Source organism: Dermacentor variabilis, chromosome 4 (genome assembly GCF_050947875.1).
Source record: "Dermacentor variabilis isolate Ectoservices chromosome 4, ASM5094787v1, whole genome shotgun sequence".
In the NCBI taxonomy this organism is placed as follows: domain Eukaryota; kingdom Metazoa; phylum Arthropoda; class Arachnida; order Ixodida; family Ixodidae; genus Dermacentor; species Dermacentor variabilis.
In genome coordinates, this window is record NC_134571.1 from 20381798 (window position 1) to 20404433 (window position 22636).

General features: G+C 44.9%; 1 protein-coding gene across 1 annotated transcript in view; it reads left to right on the forward strand.

Moving 5' to 3' along the window:
- The first annotated feature begins 589 nt into the window (after positions 1-589).
- Positions 590-22636, forward strand: part of LOC142577712 (uncharacterized) — a 128077-nt gene continuing 106030 nt past the window's right edge. The window contains exon 1 of the mRNA XM_075687167.1: positions 590-695. The gene's annotated coding sequence lies outside the window, so the exon portion shown is untranslated. The remainder of the gene's footprint in view (positions 696-22636) is intronic.

Below are 22636 nucleotides of genomic sequence, written 5' to 3' on the forward strand. Positions count from 1 at the left end.
GTAAAAGCGCTGTCACGCGCTCCCTCAGGCATCCTCGAGTTAACAACGGCTTTCCGCCTAGGGAATTGCAACTCGTGTAAAAAAGATTGATTGATTGATTGATTGATTGATTGATTGATTGATTGATTTAATGATTGATTGAAAAAAATTCCAAGCATTGGATGCGAACAGGCTGACGCAGGACGTGTATTTGTAGGTCACTGGGAAAGGCTGTCGCGTTGCAGCAGTGCGCTGTTAAAAAAAAAAAGAAAAAAAAAACTCCCTAAAATTACAAGAACATCGTACGTTACCTCAGCCGCGTGAACGCCGTACCTTCAGCGTCCTGTATAACGTGCTTCAAAGGCTCCGAACTCGTTTCACAAAATAATTTTATTTTGGGGCATGATAAGTAGTTATGTTTAGTGTGACTGATGTGGTGAGTACCGGTACTGTCTGCGATCGCAGGAAGCCCATCCTGTCCGTTTCCCTAATGCAGCGTCAAAACTTCAATCGAGCTAACTTTTCAATCGGAACTTGCGCGACGACGCCACCGCGCGGAAGAACAAGGCCAGGCGCACGCAAGTCTGGTTTCTGTGGTGCTTTCGGATGTGCGAGCAGCGGCGGCGTGGGCTTCATCATTTCCCGCGTTTTTCGCAGCTGTAAGGCCCAACCGTGCAGCCCTGTGGATTCTGCGGCTCCTGTCAAAGAACTGGACGGTAAGTTCGAATGAACTTGAATTCTTTATTGTGTCAGAAAGCTGTTCATCTACAAACCAGTGATCCACCGCCTGCCGGTGCGCCTGCCTTTCTATTGGCACGCTTCCTTGCGATACGTTAATTTTGCCACGTAGGTGACGGTGAGCTGCCTGGCACGCAGGCAGACAGAAAGGGACACTGCGTCGACGGTAAACTTCAAGAGAGTTTATTGGGCGAACTTATGCCCTAAAGCAAGCGAACAACTCGGGGTCGGCGAAAGCAGCAAGCGCGCCCACGGCGTTCGTCGGACTGAGCCAGCGCAAGCTGCCTGGCAGCTTTCTCTATGCTGGAAGTCCCGTATTTATACCTTTCGCCTCCATGATCGAAACGCGTCAAGCGACGCCGCTCGCGTCGCTGCAAGCCGAAATAAACGGGCGTGGCAATATTCTAGACCTCATGCGCGTGCCTTTATGACGTTCAGTCGCCGCCGTTATTTCTGGGTATGCAACTCAACGGCGTAGCTTGCTCTATCACACCTGGGATGTTAAAATGTGTCGCAGAATCGCCGGCCGGTGCTTGTTTGTCATCCAGTTTGTCCAGCTGCTTACAGAGCCGATATATGTAGTTGATGTGCCATGTGCGGTGGTAATTTACATAGTCTGTCTCTGCGCGAGTTTGTATCGGCATTGACGGCGTGCTCGTGTCTCCTTTGTATACCTCACAACTGCCAATAATAACGCGCAAAAGCGCGGCCAAATGAGGCCCCCGCACCTTACACTGGCGCGCCGGCGTTGGATTACGCGCCGCTGCTCAGCCGGACGCGTTCGACTAACGCTGGAAGTTCTCAGGTCAGCCGCGGTTATCACAGCACGATTATCTTCTGTTCGGGCATCGCACATCGTTTCCAACGTTGGCGGCAAACGAGGGGTTGGTAAGAATGCGCTACTTCGACAAAAACACCACTCGTAGTCACGTGCCAGCCTGCACGGGTCAGACGTCTTGTTTATCTCGATATCTTTTTTTTTTTCACACATACGACTGCTGGCGTAGTTCCGCATAAGGGAAAAATTAAATTATGGGGTTTAACGCAGCAAAACCACTTTCTGATTATGAGGCACGCCGTAGTGGAGGACTCCGGAAATTTCGACCACCTAGGGTTCTCCGCATTTCGCCCCCATCGAAATGCGGCCGCCGCGGCCGGGATTCGATCCCGCGACCTCATGCTCAGCAGCCCAATACCATAGCCACTGAGCAACCACGGTGGGTCGCGTAAGGGATAAGAGAGAGCGACTAAGTGGCACGGCCCGCGTTCACAATTTACAGGGAGCACGGTTGACTTTCATGACGTCACGCGCGAACTGTCACAAAGAAAGACGACGAGGAATTGGCATGGGGTGCGGACGCCAAGCGCTTCAAAGAGCTCGCTGGCTTCGGAACGAGAGAAGCGTGCGTGGGGTCGTGGTCTGACGGCTTGAGCACCGGGCTGTCGGACTCGACGACCGAGGTTCGATTCCACCGTCGGTCACACATTCATTTTGCGCGGGGCTGTATAAGGAGGCTTCGTCCAGGCAGGCAAAATTCAGGTTGGTAGGCCATAGTAGTGTTTTTGCATTTAAGTAAGCAAGGAAAGTTAACTGCGTTCTTGATTACCTGCGCCGCTCCTTGATACTCGCACCACTTTCTGTCAATCTACTAGCATATTCGACAAAAATACTACCGAAAATAAAATATTCCTCTCCAGTCTGGGACCCTCTAATCTATTTAAAGCCCTAACCTATATTTATTTATAACGAGCATTTCTACTAAAGTAGCATGCCCTTACAGAGTGACTTTCAGGAACTAGAAATAAGACTCGTAATTTCAGTTTCTTTTTTCTACTTAGAATGCTTCCTCGCTTAACTCAGCAACTTTGCCTGTGCATCACCACTGTGCCATTGCGCATCCTTCATAAAAATACGCCCGTATCTGCCGCCGCCCGCACGTGCTTCTTTGTACCGAAGTGCTTCTTCATTCAGGCCGGCCAGGAACTGGAATGATCTCGCTGATGAAACCGTGTACCATTTCAAGGTCACTATAGAAGAAACTTTTGTTTATGGAACCCGGGCAGGGGTGTTTGTGGAATTAATAAATTTTCTGAACTGAGCAAATAGTGGGCATTCCACACAGCTAACACGGATTATGGCTATGTATTGTCATAGATAGACTTTAGCTTGTTTAACCGCCTTGCTTTTTATAGCACGGCACTGCTGTAGAATGTGTGCTACGGTTGGCAGTTTTCATTTTTTTTTTGTCTGCAAGAGTTCGTTAGAGCCGAGACTCACACAGGTAACACTCCAAGGTAACACTACATGGTACTGTCTTGTCTGTCATGCCCTGCCATATTTACAGATTAACTACAAAAAGCAGGTTGTGATAATCCGAAGGAAGCATGTGAGGCTAGGCTGTATATTTTGCAAGTGCTAGCCGTAAGTTACAGTGACATGTATTAGTGTGCTCCCTTACCCTTATTGAACAGATAGCATTGCCTCATAAATAAGTTATCATAATCAGATTACTTTTTGCATCTATAAGAACAAAGTTTTCGGTTGGTGCATCGCTGATTATGCCTGTTGAGAATGCAGGTACACGTATAGCTACACAAGCTGTTCATGCTTGTGTACTGTCATGGCTACATGTATTTCCGTTGCAGTGCGGAATAGCCTAGTATGAATGCCAAGATTTGGATCGATAGATAATCGTATGTGGCTGTTGAGATCTGTGTTTATCTTAAAGAAATATAATAGTGGTAGGGGCTGGAATTACGTGCCAGGCTTAGTAGGTGATGCGGAATAAACCTCGGATTATAAGTTAGTTGTCACAGTTGTTTTTTGCATGGGTGTTCTTAATTGGACTTGTTTCCTGCCTATTTCATATTCATTACAAATACTACGTTGTGATATGCAAAGAAGAGGGCACATGCCAGCAAATGAATAGGAACAAAGGAGCGCGCTCAACGGCTCTGGCGGCTGGCGCAGATATTGTGATCTTCAAAAATAAATATGCCTCTGTGAGTTTTTTTTTCATTATTGCTTGATTGACTTCAGGTACTGACACACATTTCCTGCTTTTCATTTTTTACTGTTCTGATGGCCCAAGAATCCTGTTCTTGTTCATGTTCTTCAAATGCAGTACAACTGAAAAGTGACTTTCTTGTGTTTGCTTTTTTTTCCAGGGACTATTCTGTGTATTCACGCAAACTTTATGGAGTACCAATTATTACTGCATCAAAAATATTTGCTGGTGTTATACAGAAAAGGAGAAAGCTCACCAACAAGAGTTGAGCTCCTGATACCCATACGATAGCCAAAAAGGTGGTTTTATTCATTATACTGGCTAACATATTTCTTTTCTAATGCACTCTGGCTATATGAGTTACACTTTAATCAGACTACCTAACAGATGAATACAACACTGGGAAATGCTGCACAACACAGAAAGAGTCGCACACACGAGCACCTGTAGCAATCGCTTGCGTTGTGATTCCTTCTCTTCCGTGTATTATGTTGCATTATTTATGACATTTTCATTATTCATCAAAGCTGTTCTACAGCACAGGAACCATACAAATTCATTACGCTGCTATTACAGTCACGATGTCTCACAGGTGAGATCCGTCATGCATCAGTTACCGTTCCGACCCTGAACTTGCATGTTAAATTTATATAACCGTTTACCCATGGTACGGCGTTGACACTGCCGGCAGGTAATTACGGCTTTAAAAGTTTTCGTTCGTGGTACAGCATTGGCAATGTTGAGTGGTACTGCGGCTTCAGTGATACTTTCTTGTGGTACGGCATTTGTAATGTTGGTAAATAAGCAGGGCTTCAGACGTTTTTGCTTGTGGTACGTCCTTCGTAAAGCTAAGGAGCCCTACGACTTCAAAAGTAGTTTCTTGAGTTATGGCATTGGTAATATTGGCTGGTAACAACGGCTTCAGTAGAATAATGTATCATTACGGGAACTTTCTGGCATCAATGGTTTGCAGATTGCTATACCGTAATATGACGGGATTTTTTTAACAGTGTGGACTTCAATAGGCTGACATGAAGATGACGACGTCGTTGTCGTTTAAGTAAGTAAATTGTTTATTTGTGATCAACTAGGTAATTATGAATTCAGTTTTACCATGAAAAATAGTAAAAAATTTGTTAAGACGGTGGGCGGGCGTTATTACTGTAGCTTTGGTTTAATAACCTGACAGGCACTGCAATGACATGAAGCCCGGTAAATGAATGCGGATGTACGAGTAAACACACTTTTAAGCGCATGTCCCCATGTAAGATGGAGGAGCTTGTTTAGAACGTACTTACACACGCAAAACATCTCCAAGTATAAGATAGCCGAAATCAAATATCTTGTGTTCATTGCTGGGTTAACCGACGCGAGCATTCATGACTTTTCGCGACATGACAGTTCGTCATGAACAGTCATTTATTTAGCCGATTCAACTACTGCCTGAGCGTCACTGTCACATGATTAAGTCGACTAGGAACGCATGTATTTCTTTTTTTTTTTCCTGCCCCGATGACTTCCTTTGATTGAGTGCCAGGGTTGACTGCAGTCAGCTCCAACCAACCTACATGCGGCCCCGCTTCGGACATCTGTGCAAACTAGCGCAAACGCCCCGCGTGCATCCGTCAAGATTACCGCTGACAGATGGTTTAAATGCTCTTCAGCGTATTAACTGGATACATGCATATATATGCATGACGTCATACACTAACATGTCTTTAGACCCCCTTTCCCGCACCGCCTCCTTTTCCATCCTTCAAACTCTCATATAATGCTCTCCAAATTCGGCTCCAAATATTGCTATTTGCCTGAAACCCTCTGCGCGCGATGTTACGTAACATGATATATTACGTAACATAAATACCTCGCTCTGCAGGGTATTAGATCAGACACTGTCCGCACTGTTTGTTTGCTACCGTCACCAAATGATATAGCTAGCCCTTTGGTATTACGCAGTCCCAATAAAGAAAGCTTTTACTTCCTGCGCCGTCACACTCTGTAGGGTAGACAACCGGGCGCTTTCGCGTTAAACCTCCTTGCTTCCCTTATTCGTGCTGTCTCATAAAGTGCAATAAGTGTCACGTGCCTTATTTGAAGGCATAATGATTGTTAAGAGCGGTACAACATAAACAATGGTTACAGTAAGGAATGTTCAGGAATGGTGTGGAGATTATGAATAAGGGAAGAGCGAATGGACACACACGACGGCAAATGACACCACGTCGCAGTTGGAAAGCCATTTATAATGAAACCACACTGTAGGATTGCACATTCTTTTCATGTAACACCGAAATACTCGTACATGTTGTAATGAACACTTGTTTCATAGATCTGCGTGAATGAACACATCGTCTTGTCAGGTAGGCCTGCCACAGTAGCAATGCAAACAGACTGTCCACACTTTCAACATCAATAATTCCATTTCTCTTCCGTTCCTTTTCTACTGGCGTAGAGCATAGCAGGCAAAAGGAGTTGACCTCAAGCCGACCTCTGTGACGCTTGTTAAATAAATTTCAGCTCTCTCATACGACTGCTTCCGTATAATTGAAAAGAACCCTTACTATTTTTCTATGCATAGAGTAGGTTTTTGAGGGTGGCTGTGTTTAAATATTGCTGTAGTAGGAGGGACGTGTGACGTGTTGTCTTACTCGTTGTTTTACCAACAGCGTCTTTAAGCATAAGGAGCCGATGTCGCGAGAATAGAGACGAGGTGTTGCCCTCTCTACAACGGCAGGACTCTCGAGAGTCGCCGCTAGGCCAAGAATGCCGTATTTCGGAGGACATACCGAACGTATCTCGTATTCGCATCCGTTACTCACGACAGAGGGAGTTTCTTCTGGCTCGTATGAAATAGTGCCCTTGGCTTGGGTGGTACCTTCGGGAAATCACTTTCGGGGATGCTGTCGCTTTCGCGAGGTTTCACGTGACTGGAGCCGTATGATAGCGCTTCCGACGCAATGCCAAGCAAGCTGTCGTATTAAAGTGCACTGCCATATATTCTACATCACTGTAGTCACATAGTGCAGTGCCAGGAACTCTATCTCCCGTAGACGACAACGCGTCCGTTGCTAGACCTGCAAAATCCCGCGAAGGTATCTCCGAAAATGATCACCCAAGAATGCCACCTCCTGATGAACCCTTGTGTGTGCGCTAAGCGCGCCGAAGACATTCATGGGGCCCCCACCACAAGACGACAATAAACGTTGCCATTATCCTTCAGCAGGTGAGTGAGTGTGCGGCTGCTTGTGTGCTCATAGAGTGAGCGCCGCGTAATCGTTGTGTCGAGCATCATGTCCAAGCCTACGGTGATAGGATAACACTTGTACCTTTCATCAATGCCACCACCGTCTATTTCCCTCTCTCTCCGCGTCCAGCGGCACTGATCGACGGAGGGAATTCGGTCCTTCACAGTCAAGATCGAGACTCTAAGCAGCACTCCCTAAAAGGGTTGCAGAAAATAGCTCCTAGCTCCTCTCACGATCACCTCTCTCTCACGGGACAAGCGTTGTCGGCGCTGATGACCCGGTCCTGCCACACTGCAGATAGCACAGGAAGCGCTAGGAGACAATTTTTTAGAGTGTACCCACGTGTCGCTGTCCGACGCTGCAGGCTCTGAATCACGCGTGACCGGCGTGCACGGCCCAGCGGTTCCAGCTGCGTGCCCGTCGCTGCTGCGATAAAATTTTACGCTTCGTACGCACCACGTGCATGAACGTGGAACGCGTTCCTACATCCTGTCCCGGTAAAATGCTGCAGCGCTTCCAAAACTAATAAGGCTGCATATTGCGTGGCCGAGCCCGCAGAGTTGTTCGCAGTGCAAAACGAACGACGTTTTGTGATTGGCCAATACTTCGGCGTTGGCCATCGTGACTGGAAAACAAGACGAGTGCTCTACTATCACTTAGTTTATATCAAATGTTCAGAATAGTTTTTAATTTTGTGCATCTATGTGCAAGCGACAGATCGCGTCGAACATGTATTTCTCGGCAGGAACCATTTACAGGCAAGACAAACGGTAGCCAATCCATCCAAGCTAATTATGTTAAGTTCTTTTTTTCATTTCTGCTTGGCAACAATATGAGAATTAATCTTACTATCATAAACGGGTATTGGAATATCACAAGCTGTTCTCATAATGCTTATAAACTTGTGAGTTCGGTGTTTGATCTGCTGGTTTAACCACGGCTGCACGCTTTTGTGGGTCGCGTTTCTTGGACCGCGTAACCCGCGATAAGCCAGCGCCCGAAAATAGACCCTGCACCGTGCTCGATGTTTTGCTGCTCGTCGCTACGGCACGCATTCGAATCGCGAAGGAACGTTAACCAAGATCAGTTGCGTTAACTTGCGTGCTGCACTAGTTATTTCCGAAAGAATGTACGGTACAATATTGCGCGCTTGCTAGTGGTGCCTCGGGAGGCACGTACCACACTGTCTTTTGCTGTCGTTTCTTTTTTGTATTTCTCGTTCCAGAAGCGCGCGCGTCTGATTAATCCCGTCAAAGGCGCACAAAAGAATCAGCGACATATCTATATGCGCGTTCTGGCTTTTGCATAAGCTTTATCGCATTATTATTACAAATTATGTAAACATAAAATTCAATTACATGAACTCAACGTGGGCGGGTCGAGTCAGGTGATGAGCTGACCCAGCCATCCTGTCAGCCTTGATTGGCTGGCACGACTGCTACGGCCTCTCTGATTAGCTCAAAACGCCACCATTACGAAATTCGACACCGTGGCGGAATTCGGCAGTATCCAGGGGCGCTATAATGGAAAGTAATTCCGAACTTTTCGATCCCATTTCTGCAATCAGGCCTCCACGATTGGGCAAAAATTTTTCGGGCCACCTCAACTGCGCTTGTTTGTCGCGCGACGTCAGGAAAACCGGTAAATCTCCTCATTTGATACGACGTGGGCACACTGATTGTGCATGATTAGACTGAAGCAAAGGAAAATAATTATTTCATATTCTACGCCTTTTTCACCATTCGCCCTCTACAAGTGGTCAAACGTTATCGGGCTGCGTCCGCTTCACCTGTCTGCCACGCAACGTCACAAGACCCGTCAGAGTGACATGTACGCAATAAGGATGTATGAATGCGCCGAACAAAAATGAATGTTTTTTCAGTATAGCCGGAAACTGCCCGGTTGCGAAAGGAACAGAAAATGGCTGCCAGTGGATCGCTCTGGCACTGGCTACTCGGAGCTGCCGAGGACGGTGGATTTATTTGCGTATAACGAGATATTTGGGTGGCAGTATCCCGTTGCCGAGCCCTTTCAGCAACTACACGACATTGCTCTGCCAAACTTTCTTCGCTGGGAATTAGTTTTAGCTGCATTTTTACCGTCCCGTTGCACGTCGCCGCGAATTTCCACCAGACGCCGAACAGCTAAGCAAGAAGAAGCGGGCTAGTCACAGATGCTGGCAGCACCCTCCTCTTCAACTTTTCAACTTTCGCTGCTCTATCCCGCCCCCACTGAAACCGTCTCCACCTCTGCATGCTCCTCGCCTCTGGAGAGCCAATGAGAAAAAGAAAAGCAAGAAACCTGTCAAGTAAGGCAATGCTATTCGCTTTGCAAGAAGACAAAAATGGCCTCCTATAAGCGAGGAGAGCGTTTCATATGGCCCGTTCAAATAACGTTGCGAGTCACCGCTCGATTCTCACGGCGGCGGTTACGAAAATTTGACGTCATCAAATTGGAATAAAACATTGGACTAGTTTTGCGTTATAGGTCCCCAGAATAACACTCCTTTTGTTCATGTAAAAAAAAATTTCGCTTTGTGTCATGACATCACGATAACGTCGTAACAATATTCTGGACAAATCTATCTCAGAAAGATTGGAATCGTTACCACATAAATGTTCGTAAATTAATTTATATGAATAGGAGTACGTTTAATTCGGCGTAGAGGTTTATAGCGTAGTGTGCATGCGGCATATTGCCGCTGTCCAGAGTCAACGAAGACGAGCGCAGCACGTCTTGCTTGTGTAACCTTGCATGGGGGAAGACGCTTTTCAGCATGAAAACTTGTCATCAATTAAAAACTAAAGAAATGCCGCTAAATGGGGATAGACACAGTAATACACCTGAAGAGAGAGAGAGAGCTAAGTCATAAGGGAAAGGTAGGGAGGTGAACCAGGCAGAGCCCGGTAGGCTACCCTGCAATGAGGAAGTGGGAAAGGGGATTGAAAGAGGTGAGGTACCAAATTTCGAGGGTAATTGAAATTGGGAACGGATGCCAATAAGGTAAACAGGATGGCTTTAAGGTTATAGACATAAATACGTGGTGCATAATCAACAAAGCCGATGCATTCAAAGTTGTTGTCTTGGAACATGAACATGACGCTATTGTCATGACGGAGACATGGTTATATAACAATATCAGAGACGCCGAAGTTGTCCATTGGTTACAACGCATTTAGAAGGGATCAAGGAGGAAGAGGTGGTGGTGTAGCAATATTAGTTAAGCAATGCATTTTGTGTACTACCCGCCAACGATCGGATAGTATCGAAACTGTATGGATTAAAACTAAGCTTGCCTATCTAACAGTATACATTGGAGGTGTATGTGGGGCCCCAAATACTTCTAAATACTTGTAAATACTTGTATTTATGGAAAAAAATTTTCTATAGGGAGAAAATATCATTCTCCTGGGTCACTTTAACTTACCGGGAATGAACTGGAGCTCATACTCATCCGGGGAGGCGGGCGTGGCTAGTTGTGCAACAGCTTTTGGACTTGGCGTTCTCTTACGATTTAGACCAAATTGTAGGAGAACACACCAGGCTATGGGATACAACTTCATTCGTTTTGGACCTTATTTTAGTGTCGAATGGATTGGTAGGGCTTTTGACAGACTGCCATGTAGAAGACGGAATATCAGACCATAAGATGCCAATAGCTACTTTCAGTACGTCTCCATCCCCTTCACTGGGTGACCCAAAGGAAAGAGTTTATAATTTTCAACCCACAGATGATGTGAGTGTCTTAGACTATCTTCAAAGCTCATTTGATGAATTGGGCAACTTGTAATAATCAGACGGGAGTACTGATGATTTATGGAACTTCTTTTACGATGTAGTAACTCATTGCATGGATCACTTTACTCTCAAGAAAAATAAAATGTGCGGGAAGACAAATCCTTGGATGAATCGAAAATTATTCAGGCAAAAAGGAAAGCATGTTCTAAAGATAGCGATGGAGATGACAAAACCTCAATTCGATACATGAGGCATGAATTGAAGTGGTTAATCAAGGAGTCGAAAGACCGATCTTACAATGTAACCATGAAGAAGTTCGTCTCAGAAGCACCAGCTAAGTTTTGGCGTCATGTAAATCCGCCGACTAAGCACTGTTGTTATAATGCTGAAATTAATGATGCTGAAAGGGCTTATCAATTTAATCTTTTCTTGTCGTCAGTTCTTACAAAGGATGATGGTGCAGTGGCTAGCGTTTGCGAATTCTCTCCCTGCCCTCCCATTTCGAATATTGAGATAACTGAGGAAGGGGTTTAAAGCTCTTGCTCAATATAAACACTAAAAAGATCCCTGTACCAAATGATATTCCTAATGAATTTTTAGTGAGGTATGCTGAGTGGTCGTCTAAGTTCCTTACAATAATGTTTAATTCCTCAGTAATGAATGGTTCTTTGCCTATGGGAACTAGCGATAATAGTACCAGTTCATAAAACCGGGAATACTTCAGACATTAACAGTTACCGACCAATTTTCCTCACAAGTACATGCTCTAAACTCCTAAAATACATCATATCCGAACACTTGTCACAGTATGTTGAAATGTATAACTTGTTGTCTCCTGTGCAACATGGATTCCGTAAAGGATTATCTGCGATCACACAATTAGTTGAACTCGTTCATGACGCTTCACAAACGATACATTCCCGCTGACAGATGGACATCATTTATTTGGATTTTGCTAAAGCGTTCGATAAAGTTTCCCATTCCAAACTTTTGCTCAAAATAATACAGTGTTTAAGAATCCTAACCTCGCAAAGTGGTTTACCTCGTACTTACAGTACCGTCAGCAGTACGTTCAAATAAACGCGCATAAGCCTGCTGTATACAACCGTTGCGATCTGGAGTACATCAGGGGAGTGCCCTAGCACCTCTTTTATTTCTTATTTTTAAAAATCGCCTCCCAAACCTCATTTCTGTTCCAATAAGATTATTCGCTGGCGACTCTTGTTTATAATAGCACAGAATCTTCCACTGACCAAATGAAACTGCAATGCAGCTTTGAAAACATTAGGAAATGGTGTCATGACTGGCAAGTGGTTATCATCATGATCATCATCATCAGCCTAGTTACGCCCACTGCAGGGCAAAGGCCTCTCCCATACTTCTCCAACTACCCCGGTCATGTACTAATTGTGGCCATGTTGTCCCTGCAAACATCTTAATTTCATCTGCCCACCTAACTTTCTGCCGCCCCCTGCTACGCTTCCCTTCCCTTGGAATCCAGTCCGTAACCCTTAGTGACCATCGGTTATCTTCCCTCCTCATTACATGTCCTGCCCATGCCCATTTCTTTTTCTTGATTTCAACTAAGATGTTTACCCGCGTTTGTTGCCTCACCCAATCTGCTCTTTTCTTATCCCTTAACGTTACACCCATCATTCTTCTTTCCATAGCTCGTTGCGTCGTCCTCAATTTCAGCAGAACCCTTTTCGTAAGCCTCCAGGTTTCTGCCCCATATGTGAGTACTGGTAACACACAGCTGTTATACACTTTCCTTTTGAGGGATAGTGGCAACCTGCTGTTCATGATTTGAGAATGCCTGCCAAACGCACCCCAGCCCATTCTTATTCTTCTGGTTATTTCAGTCTCATGATCCGGATCCGTGGTCACTACCTGTCCTAAGTAGATGTATTCCCTTACCACTTCCAGTGCTTCGCTACCTATCGTAAACTGCTGTTCTCTTCCGAGACTGTTAAACAATACTTTAGTTTTCTGCAAATTAATTTTCAGACCCACCCTTCTGCTTTGCCTCTCCAGGTCAGTGAGCATGCATTGCAATTGGTCTCCTGAGTTACTAAGCAAGGCAATATCATCAGCGAATCGCAAGTTGCTAAGGTATTCTCCATCAACTTTTATCCCCAATTCTTCCCACTCCAGGCCTCTGAATACCTCCTGTAAACATGCTGTGAATAGTATTGGAGATATCGTATCTCCCTGTCTGACGCCTTTCTTTATAGGAATTTTGTTACTTTCTTTGTGGAGGACTACGGTGGCTGTGGAGCCGCTATAGATATCTTCCAGTATTTTTACATATGGCTCATCTACACCCTGATTCCGAAATGCCTCCATGACTGCTGAGGTTTCGACTGAATCAAACGCTTTCTCGTAATCAATGAAAGCTATATATAAGGGTTGGTTATATTCTGCACATTTCTCTATCACTTGATTGACAGTGTGAATATGGTCTATTGTTGAGTAGCCTTTACGGAATCCTGCCTGGTCCTTTGGTTGACAGAAGTCTAAGGTGTTCCTGATTCTATTTGCGATTACCTTAGTAAATACTTTGTAGGCAACGGACAGTAAGCTGATCGGTCTATAATTTTTCAAGTCTTTGGCGTCCCCTTTCTTATGGATTAGGATTATGTTAGCGTTCTTCCAAGATTCCGGTACGCTCGAGGTTATGAGGCATTGCGTATACAGGGTGGCCAGTTTCTCTAGAACAATCTGACCACCATCCTTCAACACATCTGCTGTTACCTGATCCTCCCCAGCTGCCTTCCCCCTTTGCATAGCTCCTAAGGCTTTCTTTACTTCTTCTGGCGTTACCTGTGGGATTTCGAATTCCTCTAGGCTATTCTCTCTTCCACTATCGTCGTGGGTACCACTGGTACTGTATAAATCTCTATAGAACTCCTCAGCCACTTGAACTATCTCATCCATATTGGTAACGATATTGCCGGCTTTGTCTCTTAACGCACACGTCTGATTCTTGCCTATTCCTAGTTTCTTCTTCACTGTTTTTAGGCTTCCTCCGTTCCTGAGAGCCTGTTCAATTCTATCCATATTATAGTTTCTGATGTCCGCTGTCTTACGCTTGTTGATTAACTTAGAAAGTTCTGCCAGTTCTATTCTAGCTGTAGGGTTAGAGGCTTTCATACATTGGCGTTTCTTGATCAGATCTTTCGTCTCCTGCGATAGCTTACTGGTTTCCTGTATAACGGCGTTACCACCGACTTCTATTGCGCACTCCTTAATGATGCCCATGAGATTGTCGTGCATTGCTGCAACACTAAGGTCCTCTTCCTGAGTTAAAGCCGAGTACCTGTTCTGTAGCTTGATCCGGAATTCCTCTAGTTTATACATCCCACTAAATCAGTAAGCATGTCTATTACAAGAAAAAAGGATTCTGCAATTTTCTGATAGTATACATGGCAACAAGCTTAAAAAGGTTAGAGGAGCACAAATATTCGGGCTTATTATTTAGAAGCGACTTAAGCTGTAATAGACATGTAGAAGAAATAAGTAAAAAGGCGAATAATGCGCTTTGGAGTTTAAGGCAAAAATTACACAGAGCAACCACTGAAGTTAAAAACTTGGCATAGAACACTGGTCAGACCTATTATTGAATGCGCAAAAATTATCTGGGATCCTTACACAGAGATAAACTATAAGAAACTGGAAAGGATTCAAAGGTTAGCTTCTCGATTCATCTTCAACAAATATGGTCGTCTTCACGATCCTTCAAAACTATGTCAGCTTGCAAATATTTCCAATTTAGAATTAAGGATTAAGTATGATGGGTTGAAATTCCTGTTCATTATTATCCATAATTAAATAAAAATTCTTAGGACGCAGCATTTTGAAATTTCTGCTAATGAATGTTTTAGACACCGCCACAGCATGTATATTTCCCTCCAGTAACCCGCAATGGTACATTTAAATATAGCTTCTTTCCTAGAACGATAAAAGACTGGAACATATTTCCCGATTTCGCAGTTCAGTCTGCTTCTTTTATTAATTTTCTCGGTAATTTACATGCTGTAAATTATTCAGAGAGCACGGTGCGCTAATCATCTAAAATGTTATTATGATATTGTTATTATCTGTGTATGTTGTTCTTATTTTTACATGCCTCAAGGGACATTGACTGGTTTTTCTGCTTTCCTTATGTCAATGTATATGGACCGCAATTTTTTTTACCTTGTATTCAGATGTTTGTCATATGTATTGCGCGCTCTGCCTAAACCAGATGTGTTGGCATTGCTTGCTTTATTTTATTTTCCACTCCTGTAATGACCTTATAGGGCTGACAGCATCAATAAAGAAAGAAAGAACTACTATGTGAAAGAAAAAGAAGAAAAACATGTTTATGGCATTTTTTTTTCTAGGGCACAGAGACAAGCGGGAATGTCCGTAACGTCTAGGGTTACACAGGCGAAGGTGAGTGAGGTCAGAAACGTGTGGGGCGTTACTCGGAACAAGTTCAGATGTCGGTCTCCTCAACATGTTGACAAACCGCCATTACGTTCTTTTCGCAGTCTAACACCTTTCTTCGTTTGGGCTTGTATTCGAGGAAAGTTTTTAAATCGACGCTACCTTGGCTTCTTCCTCCCACTTTGCGGCTGCTGCTGGCTGCACCTGTCGTGCCGATTATCCAACAGTTTTAGCCACTGGCCATGTGCAACTTGGCACATGGCATTGGGTATGCGGACCTTCTTGGGCAATTCCTCTGACTAGGTGTGTGGAACAAACAAGCGGAATAAGAGGCGAGAAGTAAAGATGCCGGCAACAAAGAACTGAAGAAGCCGGCTACAAAGCAGTGAAGAATAAGATCGGCAACACAAGCAGCCCAAGTGTGGTGAAAAAACGTTAATTGAACAGAATGGGACCAAACGTATACTGAGTGAGGATGTTGATGTTGATTATGAGTTCTTTTCGACATGGACCGTTGTGCTACACATGAAGAAGTAGAAGGGAAGTGAATGCCTTTCGGTAAGCATCAAAGAACGGGAAGCAGGGACTTATTATGTTTTCGTTGCGAACCATGGCCAATCCCTCCTCGCGCGTGTCTGCCATATGTTGAAGGCCACAACAAGAACCTAAAGAATAAGACCAAAGAATGCTTCGCTTATCACCGATTCACGCGTATACGTGCATAAAATAGACCGATTTCTGTTTTGTTATCTGAGCGTCCCTATTGCGGGAGTCATGCCTAGAATCGAGGCTGGCCTGGATTCAAGTTAATACGTTATTTCCAATGTTTATGCGAGTAGAGCCAGTCGTCGCGTTCAAACTACTTCGGGACAGTTCCGCGGTTTCTTGCGAGGCGAGGCGCAACGTTACTTGGTCGCCTCGCAGAGCCGTTGTGTGCACGTCAGATGCAGAGGAGACGCAACGAGTCGGGAGAGAGAGAAAAATACACATCATTGCGAAGCCGTTGCTTGGTTTACCGCTGAAGGAAGGGAGTCATTTTTTTTAAATCTTCTGGCGTCTGTATGTTTTAGGTTTGCAAATCAGCGATCTCATGCACTTTGTATTTAGTTGCTTATAGAAAGAGAAACAAAAAGAAAAGAAAATCGCAATAAACAGCCATGGCGCTGCGTAATCAGCGCGCTTGAATGGCGGCGTGGAGCAACAGAACAGCTCTTTGCTACGACCTTATTTTCAAGGCAGTAAAGAAAACATTTCATAAAATAAGTCTGTTATCGTCAGGTACTGAACAGCCCATACGGTGCCCTGCGCAGCGTATTTCTATATGTTGCCTGAGAAATAGGTTGTTGCTTCTTGGCGCAGCGTTCCAAGTCTAGAGTACGAAAAAAAAAAAAACAGAAAGAAGTAACTTTGTTTGAGCATCGGCTGCTGGACAAGGTATAAGCGCCCACGCAGGTTGACCTGGTAGAGACATTTTGAATGCTCCCGTACGTCGCTTCTTTTTCGAGGCGCACGCATCACAGACGCCTTAAAGAGGTTTGTTAGAGGACGTCGATGGGCACAGCAAGCGGGATCCGATGGAAAAATTCGTAGTTCGAAAGATCCAACTTCACAGTCGGATGGCCTGTACGACAGTAAAGGCGGGAAAATTGGATCACAGTGCTCTTTGTCTTGCTGCAAGGGAGCGCGAAGGAGCGTGTTACTCAAGCAAAACAAAACAAAATCAAATAAATGAAAACAAAGTAAAGAAGGGAAAATGGAAGACAGAGACGTACGAGATGCTGGGTCGAAGTAGCGTACATTCTCCTTGCACGAAGCAGCTCGTACTACTTTCTGGCGCCAGCTTGCTTTATAGGACACGGTGTGCAGGTTACCCCCAACTTGTCGCCATAGCTCATTGGGTAAAGATAAACCAGTGAGGAAGGGCAGTGCAATTAAACATATATGTGGTTGCAGTCCCCGTATACAGTAGATAGATAGATAGATAGATAGATAGATAGATAGATAGATAGATAGATAGATAGATAGATAGATAGATAGATAGATAGATAGATAGATAGATAGATAGATAGATAGATAGATAGATAGATAGATAGATAGATAGATAGATAGATAGATAGATAGATAGATAGATAGATAGATAGATAGATAGATAGATAGATAGATAGATAGATAGATAGATAGATAGATAGATAGATGGGGGCACATTTTTTATTTTGGCTTTAATATTGCTTTAATGGTTGCTCCAAGTGAGTTCTGGTACTTTTTACCTTAAATCACGGAAAGAGGCGCTTCGATTTAAACGACTCTTTCAAGTGATTCAACCATTTCGAAAGCACCGTGAGCGCTTCACTACGCTTTCGCGTGGTGGAGAGGATACGCCGGCGCGACGCCTAGCGTGTCTGCATTATCGTATTGCTGTTTGCCCATTCGCTTTTATGAGGGCAAGGAACTGACGGTCCGGGAAAGGCATAACTGCTGGTGTCGACATTAAGAAGAGACCCTGGTACATTTGTTGGCATGGTAAGGCGGGTGTCGATGACCGCTGCGTGATGATTTCAGAGAGGACAGCAATGATGCCAAGCCATCTCGAATAACGACGATGAAGATGGTGATTACAAGAGACAACGTAGGGAGGGTGCCTCTGCAGAGAGCGGCTCGCTTAGTGACGCCACCGAACCTTTACTAGTGAGAAGGCGTCACGACGTCGTGCACGAACGCAGCCGTGAAGTTTTGTAGATGAACTGCCGGACACGACGTAAAGGGCGCTTGCACCAAGATTGCTTAGATGTGGGCAATTTCGTTCAATATCGTTTTCGTCCATGTGGGAGAGGAAGAGGATTAGTATCCTGGCATTACTCCGTGAAAACGAGCCGTCGTCTCTTATGTGCTAAACGTTGCGCAATCGTAAGCAGGCTATCGTGCCAGTGTAGGAAAGGAAGGCTTCGCGCAAAATCGAAAACTTGTAGGATTTGCACGATTCCTTCCTGCCGCGGTGGCCCACAGTTAACTGTTCAGAACAGTGGGACATTCCGTTTCGCAGCTCTTCCCTATGAAATTCTTCTTGTTGCGTCGCATCCGCCTTACGGATGTCGTATATGCCAGAAGACGCACCCAACTCGGATGTTTTGTCCCTTCGTTATATCAGATAGGGATAAAGTAATGTTGTAAAAATAACTATACGAGTTTAGGTATCTCGGCAGCTTTTTCCTATAAGAAAAAAAATTTAAAAATATGAGAAACGAAGTCAAACAACCAACAACGATCGCAATCTAAAGACACCATGACTTTGCGCAAGGCAACGTCTGTCAGAGGGTGGAGCGCAAGCTCTGCAACCATTGTCGCCGCACAATCGTTTCTCGAGCATTACCGCCAAGGCAAAAGTACGTCTCCAGCCACTTTCATTTCCCACCGAACAAAAAGTCCAAGAGTCTGCCCGAGCGAATATCGCGCCTGTATGGTGTACGCTGTACAGACGCGCTTGCAGCGCAAATCAAATCAAACCAAGGGCGAAATACGGGGAGTAAATGTCACATATAGCTGCTTCACAGCTTTCGTGAGGCATTGAACTGCAGTATTACGGAGGGGGGTGGTTCGGTTGGGCAGAAGTAGAGCTGCCTATCTCTACTTTCCCCCCCAAAAAAAGAGAGAGAGAGACAAAAAAGAACGTTTGCTTATAACAGCACTCGAGACAAGTCATCGATGCGTAAAATGAGTGCTCCGCCTCCTCAAATCGCACCGGCTGCCCCCAGCTCACACCTCCGAGTGCGCTCCGCTCTGTTTGTCTTTCTTTTTTTTTCTTAAATTCTTTTTTTTTTCAATCTGCGGGCCAAAGACTTCGAGGCCATTCCATTTGCCCTTTCTGTCCTTTATTCTCGTTCCATCGCCATCGCTAATCGGACCGCTGTGGCTGCCTGCGCAACGTTCTGGGCGGCCTCTTTATTCCCATTCCTCCCCTCGCGTCGCACTCATGGTGGAGACAAATTGGCGCGTGTGAATGCGGCTTGTTTTCATTGAACGTACCTCTCCCTTACTTCGTCCAGCTCTCTTTTCCATCCTGGTTTCTTTATTTATTTTATTTCTCTCGCGCTCAAACCTTCTACTCGTCCTTATGAAGAGTCAGTTACGTAGAAGGCGATCGGTAATGCACAATAGATGACACCCACTTTCGAAATGAATGCACAGTGAGACAGTACAAAAAATATATCTATAAGAAAAGATGGTGAGATAGAAGAAAGACTGGGCTGAAAGTGATAAAGCAAGCGTATCGGTGACCGCGTATGTATGCATAGGCGCAGCCATGGGTGCCCGTGCCGCGAAAGAGAAAGTAAAAGAAAGAAATAAATAAATGAAAAGAAAAAAAAAGAACCGCAATAGAAACGTCGCGGGACGCAGGGGTGTAATTCGTGGATAACAAGCAGGACGATTGCGATCCATCTTCGTGAAATACGCCTCGCTGGCTTCACGACCGATCCCCGCCTGCTTCGCCCTTTTTTTTTTCTTGCTTCCCTCTTCCCTCCCCCCACCTCTCATTCGACTTTCCTTTGCCTTCCTAGCGTTTCCCCCGAAATGCGCCCCATCTTCATTCAGCAGCTCGGACCCAACATGCGCTCACAGAACGCTCGGTGAATCCAGAAGCCCGCCGTTGCTTTCTTTCTCGTGTTTCCTTGTGGTAGGTTTTCTTCATTGTCGCACGCACACTTCATGTGCGTTCCAGCGCATATGTGCAATACCGTGGCTCCGAGATCGCAACGGCGACAATATTCCTGCCTGTTGCTCTTTTCGGTTCTTCTTTTCTGCGCAGTGTGAGGTATGCGGAAAACGGTGAAGAATAGTGAAGGGGAGGAGCAGTACAAAGAAGAAACACAAGAACGGGAAGCTAGCAGGTAGGTTGTAGTGTTCAGAATGGCGTCCGCGCAATTACCACATGATTACGTAGGAGTCGATCGATGCATTACGTAAGGTGGTCTATTCCCTTATTAGTTGTCAATAGAAGCAGCGGCGATGGCACAAGGAATGCGTAAAATCAAGGCACGTGCTGCACGTTGGCGCCGCAGAATCGTATAAATGAAAACCCTTATTGCTGTTCCAGTCAAATCAACTTCGCATTACTCCAGAACAATTTAAGAAAGCCCTCCCCCCCCCTAAAATGACGTCAGCGGTAAATGCATATATTCAGGTGCCCTTTTGAGGCAATATTTCTACCCGTTCACAAGGCGCGTGGAGTGGCCTACGTACCAACGTCATTGCCGGCAGAGCTCTGATTTCAAGCTTCTCTTCAAATTACACATTTTCCTGTACTTATGGCTTTTAAATAATGCAGAGATTCGTCATTACATCATGAGTTAAGGTGTCTGCCTCATCTTATCTTTTCTTTTTCTACCTAACGTTGGGCTGCTTAGTGATTCTCCTAAAGAATAACGCGTAAAGGTAGACGCGCAGCATGCAGTGTACTTGTAAAGGAGAGCAAGAAGAGACAGCAACCCTTCCAAAAATATTTTGGACGGTGCAACTCGCCATTTCTTCAAATACATGCTTGGCAGTTTCCTCCTCCTCTTCTTCTTCTTCTTCTTCTTCTTCTTATTATTATTATTATAAATGTTTTGCTTAGGGAGCCTGCCTCTATTTCTCTCCATAGTGCTTCGTCGAAATTCACAAAGCCTTTTGCCGCCCTGCGCATTCGTCTCCTGATCTAAACACTAGGTAACCTTCAACCGCATGAGGCTGTGACTCCATGGCAGCGGTAGAATGAATTCTAGCTTCAATACGCCCTAGATATTATGACCGAGCTGTTTCAAAAACCAGACAGGCTCCTCCTCCTCCTCCTCCTCCTCCTCATCATCATCATCATCATCATCATGTACTATTTGTGGCCATGTTGTCCCTGCAAACTTCTTGATCTCATCCGCCCACCTAACTTTCTGCCGCCCTCTGCTACGCTTCCCTTCCCTTGGAATCCATTCCGTAACCCTTAATGGCCATCGGTTATCTTCCCTCCTCATTACATGTCCTGCCCATGCCCCCCCCCCCCCCATTTCTTTTTCTTGATTTCAACTAAGATATCATTAACTCGCGTTTGTTCCCTCACCCAATCTGCTCTTTTCTGATCCCTTAACGTTACACCTATCATTCTTCTTTCCATAGCTCGTTGCGTCGTCCTCAATTTAAGTAGAACCCTTTTCGTAAGCCTGCAGGTTTCTGCCCCGTACGTGAGCACTGGTAAGACATAGCTGTTATAAGCTTTTCTCTTGAGGGATAATGGCAACCTGCTGTTCATGATCTGAGAATGCCTAACAAACGCACCACAGCCCATTCTTATTCTTCTGATTATTTCAGTCTCATGATCCGGATCCGCGGTCACTACCTGCCCTAAGTAGATGTATTCCCTAACCACTTCCAGTGCCTCGCTATCTATCGTAAACTGCTGTTCTCTACCGAGACTCTTAAACATTACTTTAGCATTCTGCAGATAAATTTTTAGACCCACCCTTCTGCTTTGCCTCTCCACATCAGTGAGCATGCATTGAAATTGGTCCCCTGAGTTACTAAGCAAAGCAATATCATCAGCGAATCGCAAGTTACTAAGGTATTCTCCATGAACTCTTATCCCCCACTTCTTCCCAATCCAGGTCTCTGAATACCCTCTGTCAACGCGCTGTGAACAGCATTGAAGAGATCGTATCTCCCTGTCTGACACCTTTCTTTATTGGGATTTTGTTGCTTTCTTTATGGAGGACTACGGTGGTTGTGTAGCCGCTGTAGATATCTTTCAGTATTTTTACATACGGATCGTCTACACCCTGATTTCCTAATGTCTCCATGGCTGCTCAGGTTTCGACTGAATCAAACGCTTTTTCGTAATCAATGAAAGCTATATAGAACAGTTGGTTATATTCCGCACATTTCTCTATCACCTGATTAATAGTGTGAATATGGTCTATTGTTGAGAAGCCTTTCCGGAATCCTGTCTGGTCCTTTGGTTGACAGAAGTCTAAGGTGTTCTTGATTCTATTTGCGATTACCTTAGTAAATACTTTGTAGGCAACGGACAGTAAGCTGATCGATCTATAATTTTTCAAGTCTTTGGCGTTCCCTTTTTTATGGATTATGGTTATGTTAGCATTTTTCCAAAATTCCTGTACGCTTGAAGTCATGAGGCATTGTGTATACAGGGTGGCCAGTTTTTCTAGAACAATCTGCCCACCATCCTTCAACAAATCTGCTGTTACCTGATCCTCCCCAGCTGCCTTCCCCCTTTGCATAGCTCCCAAGGCTTTCTTTACTTCTTCCGGCGTTGCCTGTGGGATTTCAAATTCCTCTAGACTATTCTCTCTTCCATAATAGCCGTCGGTGCCACTGGTACTGTATAAATCTTTATAGAACTCCTCAGCCACATGAACTATCTCATCCATATTAGTAATGATATTGCCTCATACATCTGATTCTTGCCAATTCCTAGTCTCTTCTTCACTGCTTTTACGCTTCCTCCGTTCCTGAGAG